Here is a 13604-nt window from a genome sequence, read left to right as displayed (position 1 = left end):
GGAACCAACTCACCACACTGCCAGGCCTCCTGCCTGGGATTGGTCAGCCTCCCATAAATATTCTGATTCTTGCCTTTGCCCCTCCTCCTTTTTATAGACCTCCAGAACCAGGGGGAAGGGATAGAGGCCTGACCTGCAGAGCTCTACAGCCTGACCTGACCTTGACCCTCCAAAGACATGCTCACTCTGTGAGCCAAGCTAAATTTACCTAACACACTAGAGGGTGCGACTCTATGTTAGTGATTGTGTTGCTAATTAAAAAAGATCAGTAGCAACACTCTTCTTCTACATCTACAGTATGTCTTGCCATCGCAACTTCCACATTTCTCTCTTTCTGCACTTACTACATCCTATCATACCTCCGCACTCGTATCCTACACACTGTGATACAATTCACACCCCAATCCTGCACATACTGCTCCTGCACTATCCTATGTACTTTCCTGCTGCTCACAATTCCCTCTTTAAAACCCTCTGGAACCTTCTCTGGCACATACTGCCTGCTGCCATATACTTTGTACTCTCTTCTTGCATTTATTGCCTGCTGGCATACCCTCTGCACTTTTCTGGACATATTGCCTTTATACAATCTGCAATCCTCTTCTGTACATATTGCTCGCCATCATACCCTCTGCACTTTTCTGGGCATATTGCCTCCCTTCATACAATCTGCAATCCTCTTCTGCACATATTGCTCGCCATCATACCCTCTGTACTTCTCCTTCTACACATAGCGCCCCTGTCTTACCTTCCACACTCCTCTGCATATACTGCCGCCAGAGCTATCCTCTGCTGCACATAATGTCTGCTGTCATACCTCCCATCTCCCCGAATTCCTTTCCCGCACATACTGTCTACTGTCATACTCACCACACTCCTTTCCTGCATATACTGCCCTGAGGCTATCCTCCACACTCCTCTCCTGTACAAATTGCCTGTGATCATAACCCCCCCAACCCCCAAATTCCTCCCCTGCACATAATGCCTGCTGTCATACCCTCTGTACTCCTCTTCTGCACATATTGTCCACTGTCATACCCTCCAACCTTTGTTCCTACTCAGCATGCTAAGATAACTCTTTAATGTTGCTTATCACATCCCCAATTTTTCCCCAATTTTTCCACTTCTGCTAGTATAATATAAAACACATATTTACGCAGGCCCACAGTAACCACCAATTGATCTCCAGCTTTCATCACTTCACGGTAGGAAAAGAAAGACAATTAGTGATAAGTGATACATTCTATACTTTGTAAGGTGCTCATATAGTACAGCTTGGGCACACCTGCCAGAAATGATTTTTCACTTGTATGACAGCACTAAATTGATGCAAACCGGAATCTGTCTGGTTCATCACAGTAAATACATGTCTTTGCTCTCTGCATTGCGATAAAGCTCCTGGCGAATTCTTTTCAATAATATTATAATTACAAGGCAGACATTACTTCATAAAATCCTGATGTTTACCCTTTTTACCTGCTTCGGATTCCCTTAAAATGACATTGTTGAGGAGTTTCTAGTCTGTATCTAACCACATGACACTAAAAATAACATCTGTAATTGTAATAACAGCTACAACAATAACAAAATCCTAGTAACAGCCAAGATAACACTGAACTAAAATAAGACGTGTGTTTGACGCACTCTTGCTACCCATTTTAAATCTATGTGCTATTTAATATTTTAACATTTTAACCTCGGATATGATTAGTCTCTGCCCGTGCCTGGACTGTAACTGTAGAAACAAGAGTAAACCAACAGAAGGCTGGGCTACGGCTGGCAGAGATTCCGTTTGGATTCTGCACTTGGCAACAGAGCGGAAGAAATTCTTATTTAGATCTGCCAGGATTACTGTGATCAAATGGACCACAAGACATTACACATGGAAAAATAAAACTGTACTTAAGGCAAAAGCATGATACTAGTTAACAAGCATCATGTACATGCTTATTTTGAATATATTAAATAAAAATGTAAGTATATTAAAGTAAGAGAGTGTTAAAACCCGTCATTCTTTTTTTGCCATCTAAAGGCCCATTGGGGAGATTTCTCTTCACTTCTGTCCCAAAGCCAAAACAGGAAGTGAGAGGAAATCCCTGCAAAATAAAAGGAATCCCTTGGGGTCCCCCAGGTCACCAGAACCAGTATCTCCATTGGAAGATCTCACTTATATGACTTTTCAGGGGGCAACCCAAAATTTGGGATTTTTTTACTTTCACTTTCAATGATAATGGTAAACAGAATAAATAGAGAAGGTGAATTTTCCCAGGAACACAGACAGCAATGAAAGCCTAATAGGTGTTCTAATACATCTCCACTCTGTCCAAAATGAAGAAAAAAAAAAAAAAAAAAACACGTTTTGCCTTTAGTTATACTGCAAATTAAAAAAAAAAATAAAAAGCTTCCATTCCTTAAATTCAGTTTGAATTTTACAAGCTAAAAAAATGTTAAAAGAAAGCCAGTGTTGACATGGTGATCAACTGGTTGCCCATTACTTGAAGCACCCTTGGAGTTTAAGTAGAACATTGTGTTTCCGAATTGTAACTATGAATATTTTTATAAAACGATCCTCCTCTAAGCGTGCTTTGTTCCAAACCATGAGCCCTGCATATTTTTCCCTGCTTCATAGACCCTGACACCATCTTTAAAGCCTCATCATTAATATGTCTCCCCTTCCTGGATTAAAGCGTTTGTAAACCCAATTAGTAATATCTCTTATAAGCTGTGAAATGCTAAATGTAATTTCAAAAGTAATTTTCAATATTTGCACACATTTCTGAGTGTTTTTGAGGCCCAGGCTTTTACTGAGTACTGTGGTTCCATCCTCAAGCTACTATATCACTACAGACCACAGTAGTGATGTAGTGGATGGTGGGTGAATCCCCAGCATGCAGCACTGGATATGACATCCAACACAACTGTGGTATCGGATACAGGCAGCAGTCATAGGGAAAGCTCACCCACCAAAGTAATCTTCCTTTACAGACGGCCTATGGTTTCATTTCAAGATTTAGAGACAGGATTGCTTTTAAAAGTAAAAAATATACTTTTTAATAATATAGATGTGTCATAGATTGGAATGTATTGCTCTGACGTTCTCCAAGAGAGAATCATATGTCATACCCACTTTGTGCAGTGTCTCTGAAAATTATTTTAAAATGTTGGCAATTACGGGCTTTGTAGCATCCTTTCTATGTGTCCGGAAGTCACAACAATTTAATCTCCTTCCACAAGCTGGGAGCACATTTCTTACTCTTATTGCCAGCTGTGCACCATGCCTGTAATTTAATGAATTCCATTTCATTTATTTTTCTTTTATTGTGTTACCATGTTTAAAACATTACAGCACAGCATTTTTTGTTAGGATTCCATCTTATATGACCCATGCATAGCCTAGTATACATTGTCTGCCTACAGGAAATCAAATAACCTGCTTAATGGTGACTGAAGCTGCCTAATGAAGATGATTACATTATTAAGAAGCTTTAAGATGCTTTTCATCTGATGGGTAAGAATGCTGCTTGTATGAGCACATCAAGTCATCTGGTTCAACTCTAGCAAAATCTTTCAACTGAATAACCCCAAACTGAAAATGACTCTATTTTGTCTGGTAATGGGGAAACACAAAGCTCTATGCTTCATTTGCTGGGTAAACAACAACAGAAATTCGAATAGAGGTTAGTTTTAAAATTAGGCATGTGTGCACATAAATAGAACCTGCACACCCACAAAAAAAGCAATCTCAAAAGGATCAGATGGGCCATGCCATCAAAAAGAATATTAATTGGTCACATTCAGTTTGACCATGCTTTTGGATCACTTAGATCCCTTAGGTCCAGTAACACAGAGGATCCTTGAAGCCTGCATACCTCTTTATAGTTAACCTGTTAGTACTCTAATGGAATTGATAAGGCTACAACAATACAATGTAGGCACACAACTTTATGTTTCACTATTTTTATTAAATTTTTCAGAGATAAACAAGGAAATTAGATAGTTTATTCATACAATATTGCAATAGACGATATATAGTTGAGCATTTTTATTGATCTTCCACCCATTGGTAGGTGGAGGCATAGATCTTGTTTAGCAATATCATCAGAGGTATTCATATGTGTATGATGAACCTTGGTGAGGAGTTTGGGGTGTTAGGGGGGTTTGGAGGAGAGGTGGGGGAGGAGAGGATTGAGGGAGGAGGGGTATAACTGGGTAATTGAGGAAATACCAGTCATGGTTTGGGAGGCAATTTCAACTAATAAAATGTCATCAGGGTTGTATAGAACATTTTGGGTGATTTAGCAATCGGGTCCATTGATTATTAAATTTGTGATAGGAAGAAGTGTTAATTGCGGATCATTTTTCCATTTCACATTGGGTGTTAAGGTCTGTAATTAATGAAGTGATTGAGGGGGTATTATTTGTTTTTCATAATCTGGTAATGTTAATTTTGGTGGCAAAGAGTATGTGAGTAATAAGTATATTCGGGAATGAGGAGGGAGTTTCTCGATCCCGATGTGTAGGAGTGCTAATGAGGGGTTTGGAGTTATCAAAATTTTGTTTATTTTGGAGATTAATTGAAAAGTAGTATTCCAGAAGGATCTAAGTGACTTACATGACCAAAGAATATGTAGTGTTGAGCCTGGCTCACCACATTGTCTCCAGCATGTAGGAGACTGTTTCCTGTAGTAGATGGAGAGTTGGCACACAACTTTAGATGCCCTCTCCATCTCACCTTCACCTACACATTTCTCTTGACCCATTACACTGATGAGTAGTCTTTCAGCTCAAACCATGCGTATGAGGCATTAGAGAGTGGGTAAAAATCAGAAAGTGTAAAAATGTGCATGTTACAATGCTCAAAGGATTCAGGAAAGTTAGGACATTGAAAAGAGAGTTTAAATAGGATTGTTGGTTTTCTTTCTGTTAGATCTTTTTTATTGTCAATGACCATATTTGTGATATTTTCCCACACGCCCTGTCCTAGCAACACTCATGGAGGAAAGGTGACGATGTGAGGATAGCTGAGACAGAAGAGCAAAGACTTAGTAAGTGAAGAAAGGTTTAAAACTTCCAACTTTATAACAGTTTGTTCCTATGTTGTCCCTGTTTAAAGATTTCTACAAGTTCTGTCCTGACGAATAGGAATGAAAACCTGACAGAGGTTTTACCCTTGCTGATTTTATCTATAACATAAGTTTTGGCTTTTCAGCTGGGCTTTGAGTCACCTGGTGGATCAGAGTGGCTTTAGGCCCGACTCTCATATCCGACAGTAAACAAAGTGTGAGATATCAGGGCTCAACCAAGTATTGGCAAAACAGTCATTTCAACTTCATGCCAAAGCAATTGAAAAGAGAAGTCTGAGAGAAGCACATTAGTTTCAGCTGCCAAAATTAAAGTGTTACTAAACCAACAACAGTAAAATCAGTCTGTATATGTAGTAAATCATGCTGGTTATACTCACTGTGGAACCTATAATCCTCTGCTTTGTGTAAAAAGTGTTTGATCCTGTTTTCTCTGATCCTCCCTTTCTTCTACTGTCCCCAATCCATCTGCTATAGAACAGAGCCTTGGGGACAAGCTGCACATGCTCAGTTTGGTGTGTATTGCTAGAGAGCTTTTTTTTTTGGGGGGGGGGGAGGGAGCATGTAATCAGCACAGGGCCAAATCAGCGATGTCCAGACTGAGGGTCAGGGGTCATGCAGCCTCATAGGACAATCAGAGGAGAATGAAAACTCCTACAGGCTTTAACCAGTGCTCTGCTGGATACGGATAGAATTTCAAAACCACTATAGCTGCTGATGAGAAAAGGTATTTAGCAGTTTATATTTACTAAAATACTTCCATTTCCATGTTATGTGTACTGTGGGTGACCAAATATAGTGAATGCAGGGTCCTGAGTTTAGTAACACTTTAAGTTATCCTTACAAAAACTCTTTAAAGCAACCTGTATTAAGAGAAATAAGCAGATTACCATTGCTACCATCCTTCTGAAAATGCTAGACACTTGGCTATCAAGTAGACTGACACTGTCAGTTTCTATAATACGTTTCAATCAGTAACTTTTTAATCACTAACAAACAAGAGCAATTATGCAGGTTAAAAACTTTTAGATGTTCCACGGCTAATCAGTGATGCAGAAGGTACTAAAGCTAATGGTTTGACAGGCAGGAAACTAGTGTTTTAATATAGAGGAAATCTACATTGCAGTCCACCTATTTATATCAGCAATGGTTTGCTTTTAGCAAAGTCAGTCAGTATTGTTTTGACTCTTTTGTACTGCCAGTACATATGGAATCTGTGCAGCTTTATTCTGATTTTGTAGTGAGTGCGCAATTATCATTTTACCATTTTCAGAGAGATTCTGACAGCATATTTTAAAAGCATTTGAATGACGTTGTGGTTTTGATGTTTCACTGCTATTCTTGAAGAATCATGCTTTTCCAATTCTTTTCATGTAAAGGTTACTTCAATTCACTTTTTTTAGCTATATTGTTTACTGCACAATTTCTCTACATTTTTGATAAAGATATATACATGTATAGTATGTTGTAATATTGCCGATATTTAGTTTAACATATTAAGTCTACATCAAGGTTCGAAGTTCTGTAAAGACATTTACAAAGAGTCTCCTTACATAAAGAGACTATTAGAGGTATTTCATATCTATGTACCGTATACATTGCATTGCTCTTCCTTTCATTCAGAATGGCAGCTGAACATACATGTATGAAATGAAGATTGGTCATAGCCTGCATTACAGTGTGTTGACAGCCCATTTAAAATGAATAGGCTACCCTAACACAATGCACATTAACGGATCATACCAATGGCAATTCAGCCTAAACAAACATTTCCATATGGTAAACTAATCTTTTCCATTCTATGAGAAAACGTGATATATTGTAGCTTACTAGTCCTTGTTGTGGTGGCTGTATTTCTGCTTCTTTTACTTTATTTTCACCTGGTAAACCTACAAATAACACACTTCCAGTCCTTGGATGACATCATTCCTTTATTTATCTAGGGAGAGAGTTATGGTGGTCACCCTAGCCTGCTCTCCTGATATGGACCACAAACATGTCCATATCTCTTCATCTCCATTACATGGAAGGCAAGGCAAAGAGTAGTTTACAGAAAATAGCTAGGAAAGGAGATATTCTTTGGTGCAGCTTACAGGATATGTCAAGAACACTGCATTTCTGGCAAGATCATCAGATATTTTCTGTATTTGCTAAAAGTGTTCTTAGCTTGGAAAAAAAAAAAAAAAAAAGAAGGCAGAAACAAATGCAGCCAGAACATCTAAAGGCTGTAAGCTACAATAAATTGCATTTTGGTCTTCGGTTTAGTTATCCTTTATGGTTATAGGGTTGCAGAAACAAATAGTTGTTCAATGTCCTGCTAAGCCCTGCTGTCCTACACCATGTTGTAGCTCTTGGAAAAATTCTGCTACACAGTTAGGCCCCTTTCACATGGGGCGGACCCGTCAGCAGATCTGCTTGCCGCTTATGCAGAGCGGAGACGGACACAGCCCACTGTCCTCTATGGGAGGTCAGATGGAAATGGACCACCTATCCTTTTCCATCCGACTGTCATCCGATCCGCCAGACTGATGGGGAATAGATCCCCATCCATCTGGTTTTAGCAGATAGGTCTATATTGGATGTCGGTGGGTGTAAACGGACACATACTGTATCCATTTATACCCACTACTCACGAGCAATGGAGCATCTGATTGGGTCCATTTGAAAAACAAACAGAAGGACTTGATCGGTCCAATTGTGTGAATGGGACCTTAAAGAAACCATGGATAAGTTCACTTTTGGGAACATATAACTCGTTCCAACTCCTAAAGCCTCTCCACGATCCTCCTTCTTCCAACCACACCCACTTTCACGATTTGAAAAGAACATGGCAATGCAGGACTCTGCTCAAATGAGTTTTATGAATGAACTACATCTACTATTGGCCTTTGCAGCCAACAGCTTGTAGTTCTCAATGAACTGCGGGGGCGCTGGCGAGTGCTCTCGTAGTCCATTGATTGTTCCTGTCATTATGTATATGTCTGCCCATATGAGGTACAAGCAGACCGCTTACAGTCTGCAGGAGCACTGCACCTGTAATCTTCTGATCGCTAGTGCAATTCTTTACAGGCTCCTTGTCATGTTTCACATGACTGTCATATTGACTGTCATATGCCTTTAAGTGTTTCTATATTTTGTTTCTGCTCCTCCCTTTCCTTTGGTTTAGTTAATGCTGTAAAGATAGCCCTCCCCCTTTCCCAGAAATGCATTACAGCTCTAGCATCATGTCATGAAGTTATTATTATGATCACTTGACCTATCGAATGTTCATTGTTGTAAGATTCTCTCAGTTTATGGAATAAACTTCACAAGATCTACAAGATGTCTTATCGATTGAGTCACTGACTGTGGTATCCAACTGAGGTTGAAGTTATCGCTATCTCATTACAACTGTAAGTTACAGAGATCACACTATCAATGCTTAGATTGGAGAGACAGAAAACTCCTACAAAAAAATATTACAAAATAGTAAATGCCTTTAAAAAAATTGCACTTATTATGTATTTATTTAGTTAGAAAAAGGGGAATTTAGCCTTTAACCTGTGGTTACAACTCGCAGATAGAGGAATGGCAGTTGATACAAGAATCAGAATGCGCTGATGTTATGTAAAGTGGTCAGGCTGTTAGACAGTTGCATGTCTCTTAAAGTGGTGCCCTGATATCATCATGCCTAACATTCCTGCAACTAAGCTTTGCTGCATTGTTAAAGTAATACCCAAACCCTGCCAAATCACTTTGCTTTGGACAGAGTGGGTAGGACTAATATTTCCATCATACAAAATACCTTAAAACTTCCATCACTGAAGGTGCTGGGTCTACTTTGGTTACTATCCCCTTCACAACATTATTTTATGTTCGCTATATTGCAAACATACAGTATACCTTAATCACTATTATTCACTATTTTGCAGTCTGGAAGAAATGGTGCATCTTAATAAGGACAATAACCTGAAAATACACTAATTCGAACTCCAGTATGAAAGGCAACACTTTGCTTTAGACCAGTTGGGACCATTTATACATTCTTTGCATTTTAATGAAGCCTGAACAAAAGATACATTTTAACAGTGAGGAGAGGATCATAACAGTGCTTTATTACTGATCTTATGTTGATTTCCTTTTTTTAATATAAATATGAATTTATGGACTCCTGTTACTTCTTACCCCACTCCAGGAGTACTCCATGGCTAGTATATAATCAGAATTCACCTGCACTTGGTTGTGAAGATAGAAGATTTCTTTATGAAACTAATTAAAAGACAACTGAACCAAAATCTGGCATGTATGTATCAGTAGGTAGCTAGGACTGACTTCCTAGCAGTGTGCACAGTGCGGAGGTTTTGCCACACCACAAGTGAAGGTGATTGTACGCAGGATATCCCACGCATAGTTGACTTTTCTCAGCCACTATGGTGACTTAGGCAAGCCTCAGATGACTCAGTTTTCTTTATTTTGAGGACTGGTGGAAGGAAAAAAAAAATAAAAATCACTCGATTCTGCCATCAACACAGTCAATGTTGATGGGGGAATGCCTCTAGCAGTGCTACTGTGATCTGCCGCTGGGTCCTCTGCTGGATGAACAAAATGATAACTGCTAGTGGCTATAACCGCTGGCATTAATTGCATGCTAAAAATCCAACTGGCTGGCTGTACCCAAGTTGACCGATGGATCGACTTGGGTACAATCAGCCTGCCCATAGATGGATTGAATCTCAGCCGATCCATGCTGAACCAACCAAGATTTGATCAATCTATGGTTGCCTTGTCCAGCTGTGCAGTAAACCACTGAAATAATCATGTTTCAGCTTTTTTTTACTAGTTTAATAAAAACATTTTAAGGTCCTTGCTGGTTGCTGTGGGATGCTACCCTTTGTGAATTGCTAATTGTCCTAGTAAGTAAACTACTTCCACAAACAAATGAATTGAGAAAGTGTGAAGGTTAGTCCCCTTCTTGCCCCTCAATTGTCCGCCACAGTGGTTATACCCTTTCCAAGTTGTTCTGCTCCCCAATCCCAAGTCCCAGTTTGAGATATCACTGGAATTATTACTTCTGGGAGGAGGTGGAGAGCCACTCTATTAAATTCCAGGATGTCTACATGCCAAGCCAGCTGCAGTATTTCCTCTTTGAGGTTGAAAGAGTGCAGACAGCAAAGAACGCTTCTGGACCTGTCAGACGTACTGGACTGCAGGACTAGGGTTCTATAAACCCGGTCGATAACTATGTCAATGTTGAATGGGCTAGATTAATAATAACTTCTAGTGCACATTACAAATGCTGGAACAGGCTTATTAATTGTATCGTTATGTTACACAATGACTTTGTAGGGGCTCCTATACATGTTATAAATGCCATTTTGAATGTAACACAAATATTAAATACCATTTCTGTTCCTATGTTTAGCCAACTTTAAATTGTTGAAAACTGTAAATACTATTGAAACATAAAAGTATGCAGGTTAGGATTAATTAAAAAAATACATTCAGATCCTGCCCTGCACTGCAGTGTTGTCATCTGTGCAAAGATGGCACTACTGTACATCTGCTTTCCACCTATATCGTGGTACTGGGGCTAAGAAAATTTGAGTTCTTGCAAGCTAAAAATATTTTCTATTTTTGGTTTAAGCTTCTAAAGCATTCCTGGATGTATGCCATCTGGGCCAGGTGCTTTCAGGCCTGCTATCTTTACCTAATCGTTTTTCACGTTCTTCCTGTGTTTGCCAGGAGCTGGATGAATTTATTAAAAAAACATATCTACTGTAGGTTTAATCTGTAACAAACCAATAAATATGTATTTAACAAATGTCAAAGATGACAACTGTTTCATGACAACTCAGCTTTGCATTTTTTGCCTGCTTGGACTATTAATAATCTTTGTTTAAGTTGTGTGATTTCCATAAGACAAGATTTTAAAACCGTTTTTTTTTCATATTTAGCACTTTTACTGATTAATAGCATTAGAATAAATACATTTTTTGCAGTGGACATGGTTGGAGAACAGATCATTTATTTAAAAATGGTACAGTCAACATTTACCCTTTAGATGTAAAACGTACCAGTTAGTACAGTATTGTATACTGTCATATTTTAAACAATGATTTTCATAAAAAGTATTCTTGTACCTCAACTGCTGGAGAGCTCTCAGCCAAAGCCTAGAGGCCATGTGAAATACCAACATCTAATATTTTTGTATACTGACCGACTTCCCTGCCTCATTAACTGTATGTAAGAATGGCAGATTTACAACACTCTGCTACCCAGAGAACTTCACAACCTTTTGCTCCACACTTGATGAACTACAACCTGAACTACCTGGTTAGCAAGAAGACATCCCATCCTTTACACTTCCACAGGATTCCTCAGACAATAAGTCACCAAGAAAAAGCACCCTACCGGAGACCCCAACTCCCCTTGTAGTAAGGCAGAATATATCCTTTATTTGCTCAATTTCATTTAATCTATTGGGCAGACCACACATCTATGACAGTTTTGCACCCTTGCTCACATTGCATACCTTTTGAAATTTTAACATCTACTGGGAAAGAATTTGATTGCAACCACCGCATGGTCAGTAATGATACCCCATAAAAGGGACTGGTGGGTGCTATAGTGGCACATTTCAGCCCTGACTGCACAACATCTTGGTAGGATTATGCATCACATCTTTGCACACTGTTATTCATAGGTATGTTATACATTTTTCTAATGTATATGTTTATCCCCCCTTCTACCCCTAATTTTGTCAATCCCCCAATTACTTTAACTCCGACCCCACATAAACCACGCATTGTCTATTTTTATTATATTCTCAGAACTATATGTGTATTTGTCATAATGGTGTCACCTGATGTTATGTAGAGAGCTGAAACACCAATCTGTGCATACTGTCTTTTTACAAGAAACTCATCTTACCACAGGGTCTAATTTAGGCATCAAATCTAAACACCACCTTCAGTGTCACTGTAGATATACAGATAGTAATCACTCAAAAGGTGTTGCCTTTGAGATAAGCAGGTAAACCCCCTTTAGAGCGGATTCACACATGTGCGGTGTGGATTGAAGCTCGGATTTCACAGCTAATTGATACAGTAGTTGTTCACAAGTTCATGTCAGGTTTACATCAGGTTCAGGATAGGATTAGCTCAGGATCTTATCCTGTTCACACATATGTGGTTTAGAAATGGTTCCCATAGAAGTCAATAGCCTGTAATTCGCACCTGAACCTAGAGGCACTGCTCAGAAATCATACATAATTCAAACCGCACTAAATCCGCACCACCAGTGCACTGGACATATGTGAACAGGCACCAAAGAAAGGAATGTTTTTTCAAATGTTATGCGAATTGGATGCGGTTCAAACCGCATCCAATCCACATATATGTCAACCGGCGCTTACACTGATAAGAGTCTAAGATGGATAGGCATGGGATGCTTGCCATAATCTACCAACCCCAACCGAAGCAATCTATTTTTCTTAAAAAAAAAAACATCTCTACCCTACCTGACTTTAAAAAGGGTACATTACTATTAAACGGGAGATTTTAATATTGCTCTAGACCCCACTCTTGGACTCTTCATCTGGTCAAACTTTGATATCACACAAGTAATTAAGAGCTATCAAGCAGCAACTTCATAGGCCTAGATGGATAACAGTTAAAGGGTCTTGCATCCAAACAATATGGATTATACCTTTCATTTACACATATACAATATTTATACACAATGTTTAATCAAGACATGATGTTTATACAGTATATTCACTTAAGACATTGCACAAATTTTCCTGACCCCAACACCCCCTCCCCCCACCCATTCAACAGCCAATATATCACATTCCCCTTCCTCTGCCACTTCCCTTTTTGTGTTTTCTTACCTCTCCCTATCTCATGTGTGTACCTCTTGAACACCTGTATACCCAGGTTGAGTTGTTACAAGCCTGACCAATTTCAGAGAAAGTTTTCTAAGCAATAGGATTTACAGACAAGCTGTGTTTGAAATATTTGAACATTTATTGAAACGTGAATTTGTACCTGCTTTGTTCGTAACATTGCCGGAATATTATTCCTGTCTCGGGTTTTCACTCTGTAAAAAAAATAAACATTTAATGTGAAAAAATCCTCCATCTTTTTCTCTACATAGTATACTGTACATCTTCTGCATTTTCTTGGAGTTGGAGATAATATTATATACCACAGAAGACACTTTCTTACAATACAAATGTTTTTCACCTTCAACATTACTATTGTAGCTGTAGCAGAAGTTGGCAGAGAGCTGGTGACAAGTCCATAGACAGGACTTCTCACCTGACGAAACATTTCACAACTTCATAAGGTACGTGGCTGGAGCAGGATTCATATTTCTGTATTCAAAGTGCCACGTCTGTGCGTATGAGGCTTGAAGGTTTGTTTACACCAGTAGGCGTGTTGTAATGCGTCCACTGGTATGTGTTGTTGTACAGTGGGGCAAAAAAGTATTTAGTCAGCCACCAATTGTGCAAGTTCTCCCACTTAAAAAGATGAGAGAGGA

General features: G+C 39.0%; 1 protein-coding gene across 1 annotated transcript in view; it reads right to left on the bottom strand.

Annotated features, from left to right (window-relative positions):
• Positions 1 to 13604, bottom strand: part of MARCHF3 (membrane associated ring-CH-type finger 3) — a 342991-nt gene that overhangs the window by 236712 nt on the left and 92675 nt on the right. The window contains exon 2 of the mRNA XM_089684768.1: positions 13109 to 13160. The gene's annotated coding sequence lies outside the window, so the exon portion shown is untranslated. The remainder of the gene's footprint in view (positions 1 to 13108; positions 13161 to 13604) is intronic.

Source organism: Staurois parvus, unplaced genomic scaffold (genome assembly GCF_062004578.1).
Source record: "Staurois parvus isolate SC_StPar_1 unplaced genomic scaffold, SC_StPar_1.0 ptg000355l, whole genome shotgun sequence".
In the NCBI taxonomy this organism is placed as follows: Eukaryota; Metazoa; Chordata; class Amphibia; order Anura; family Ranidae; genus Staurois; species Staurois parvus.
This window is presented reverse-complemented; position numbering and strand designations above follow the sequence as displayed.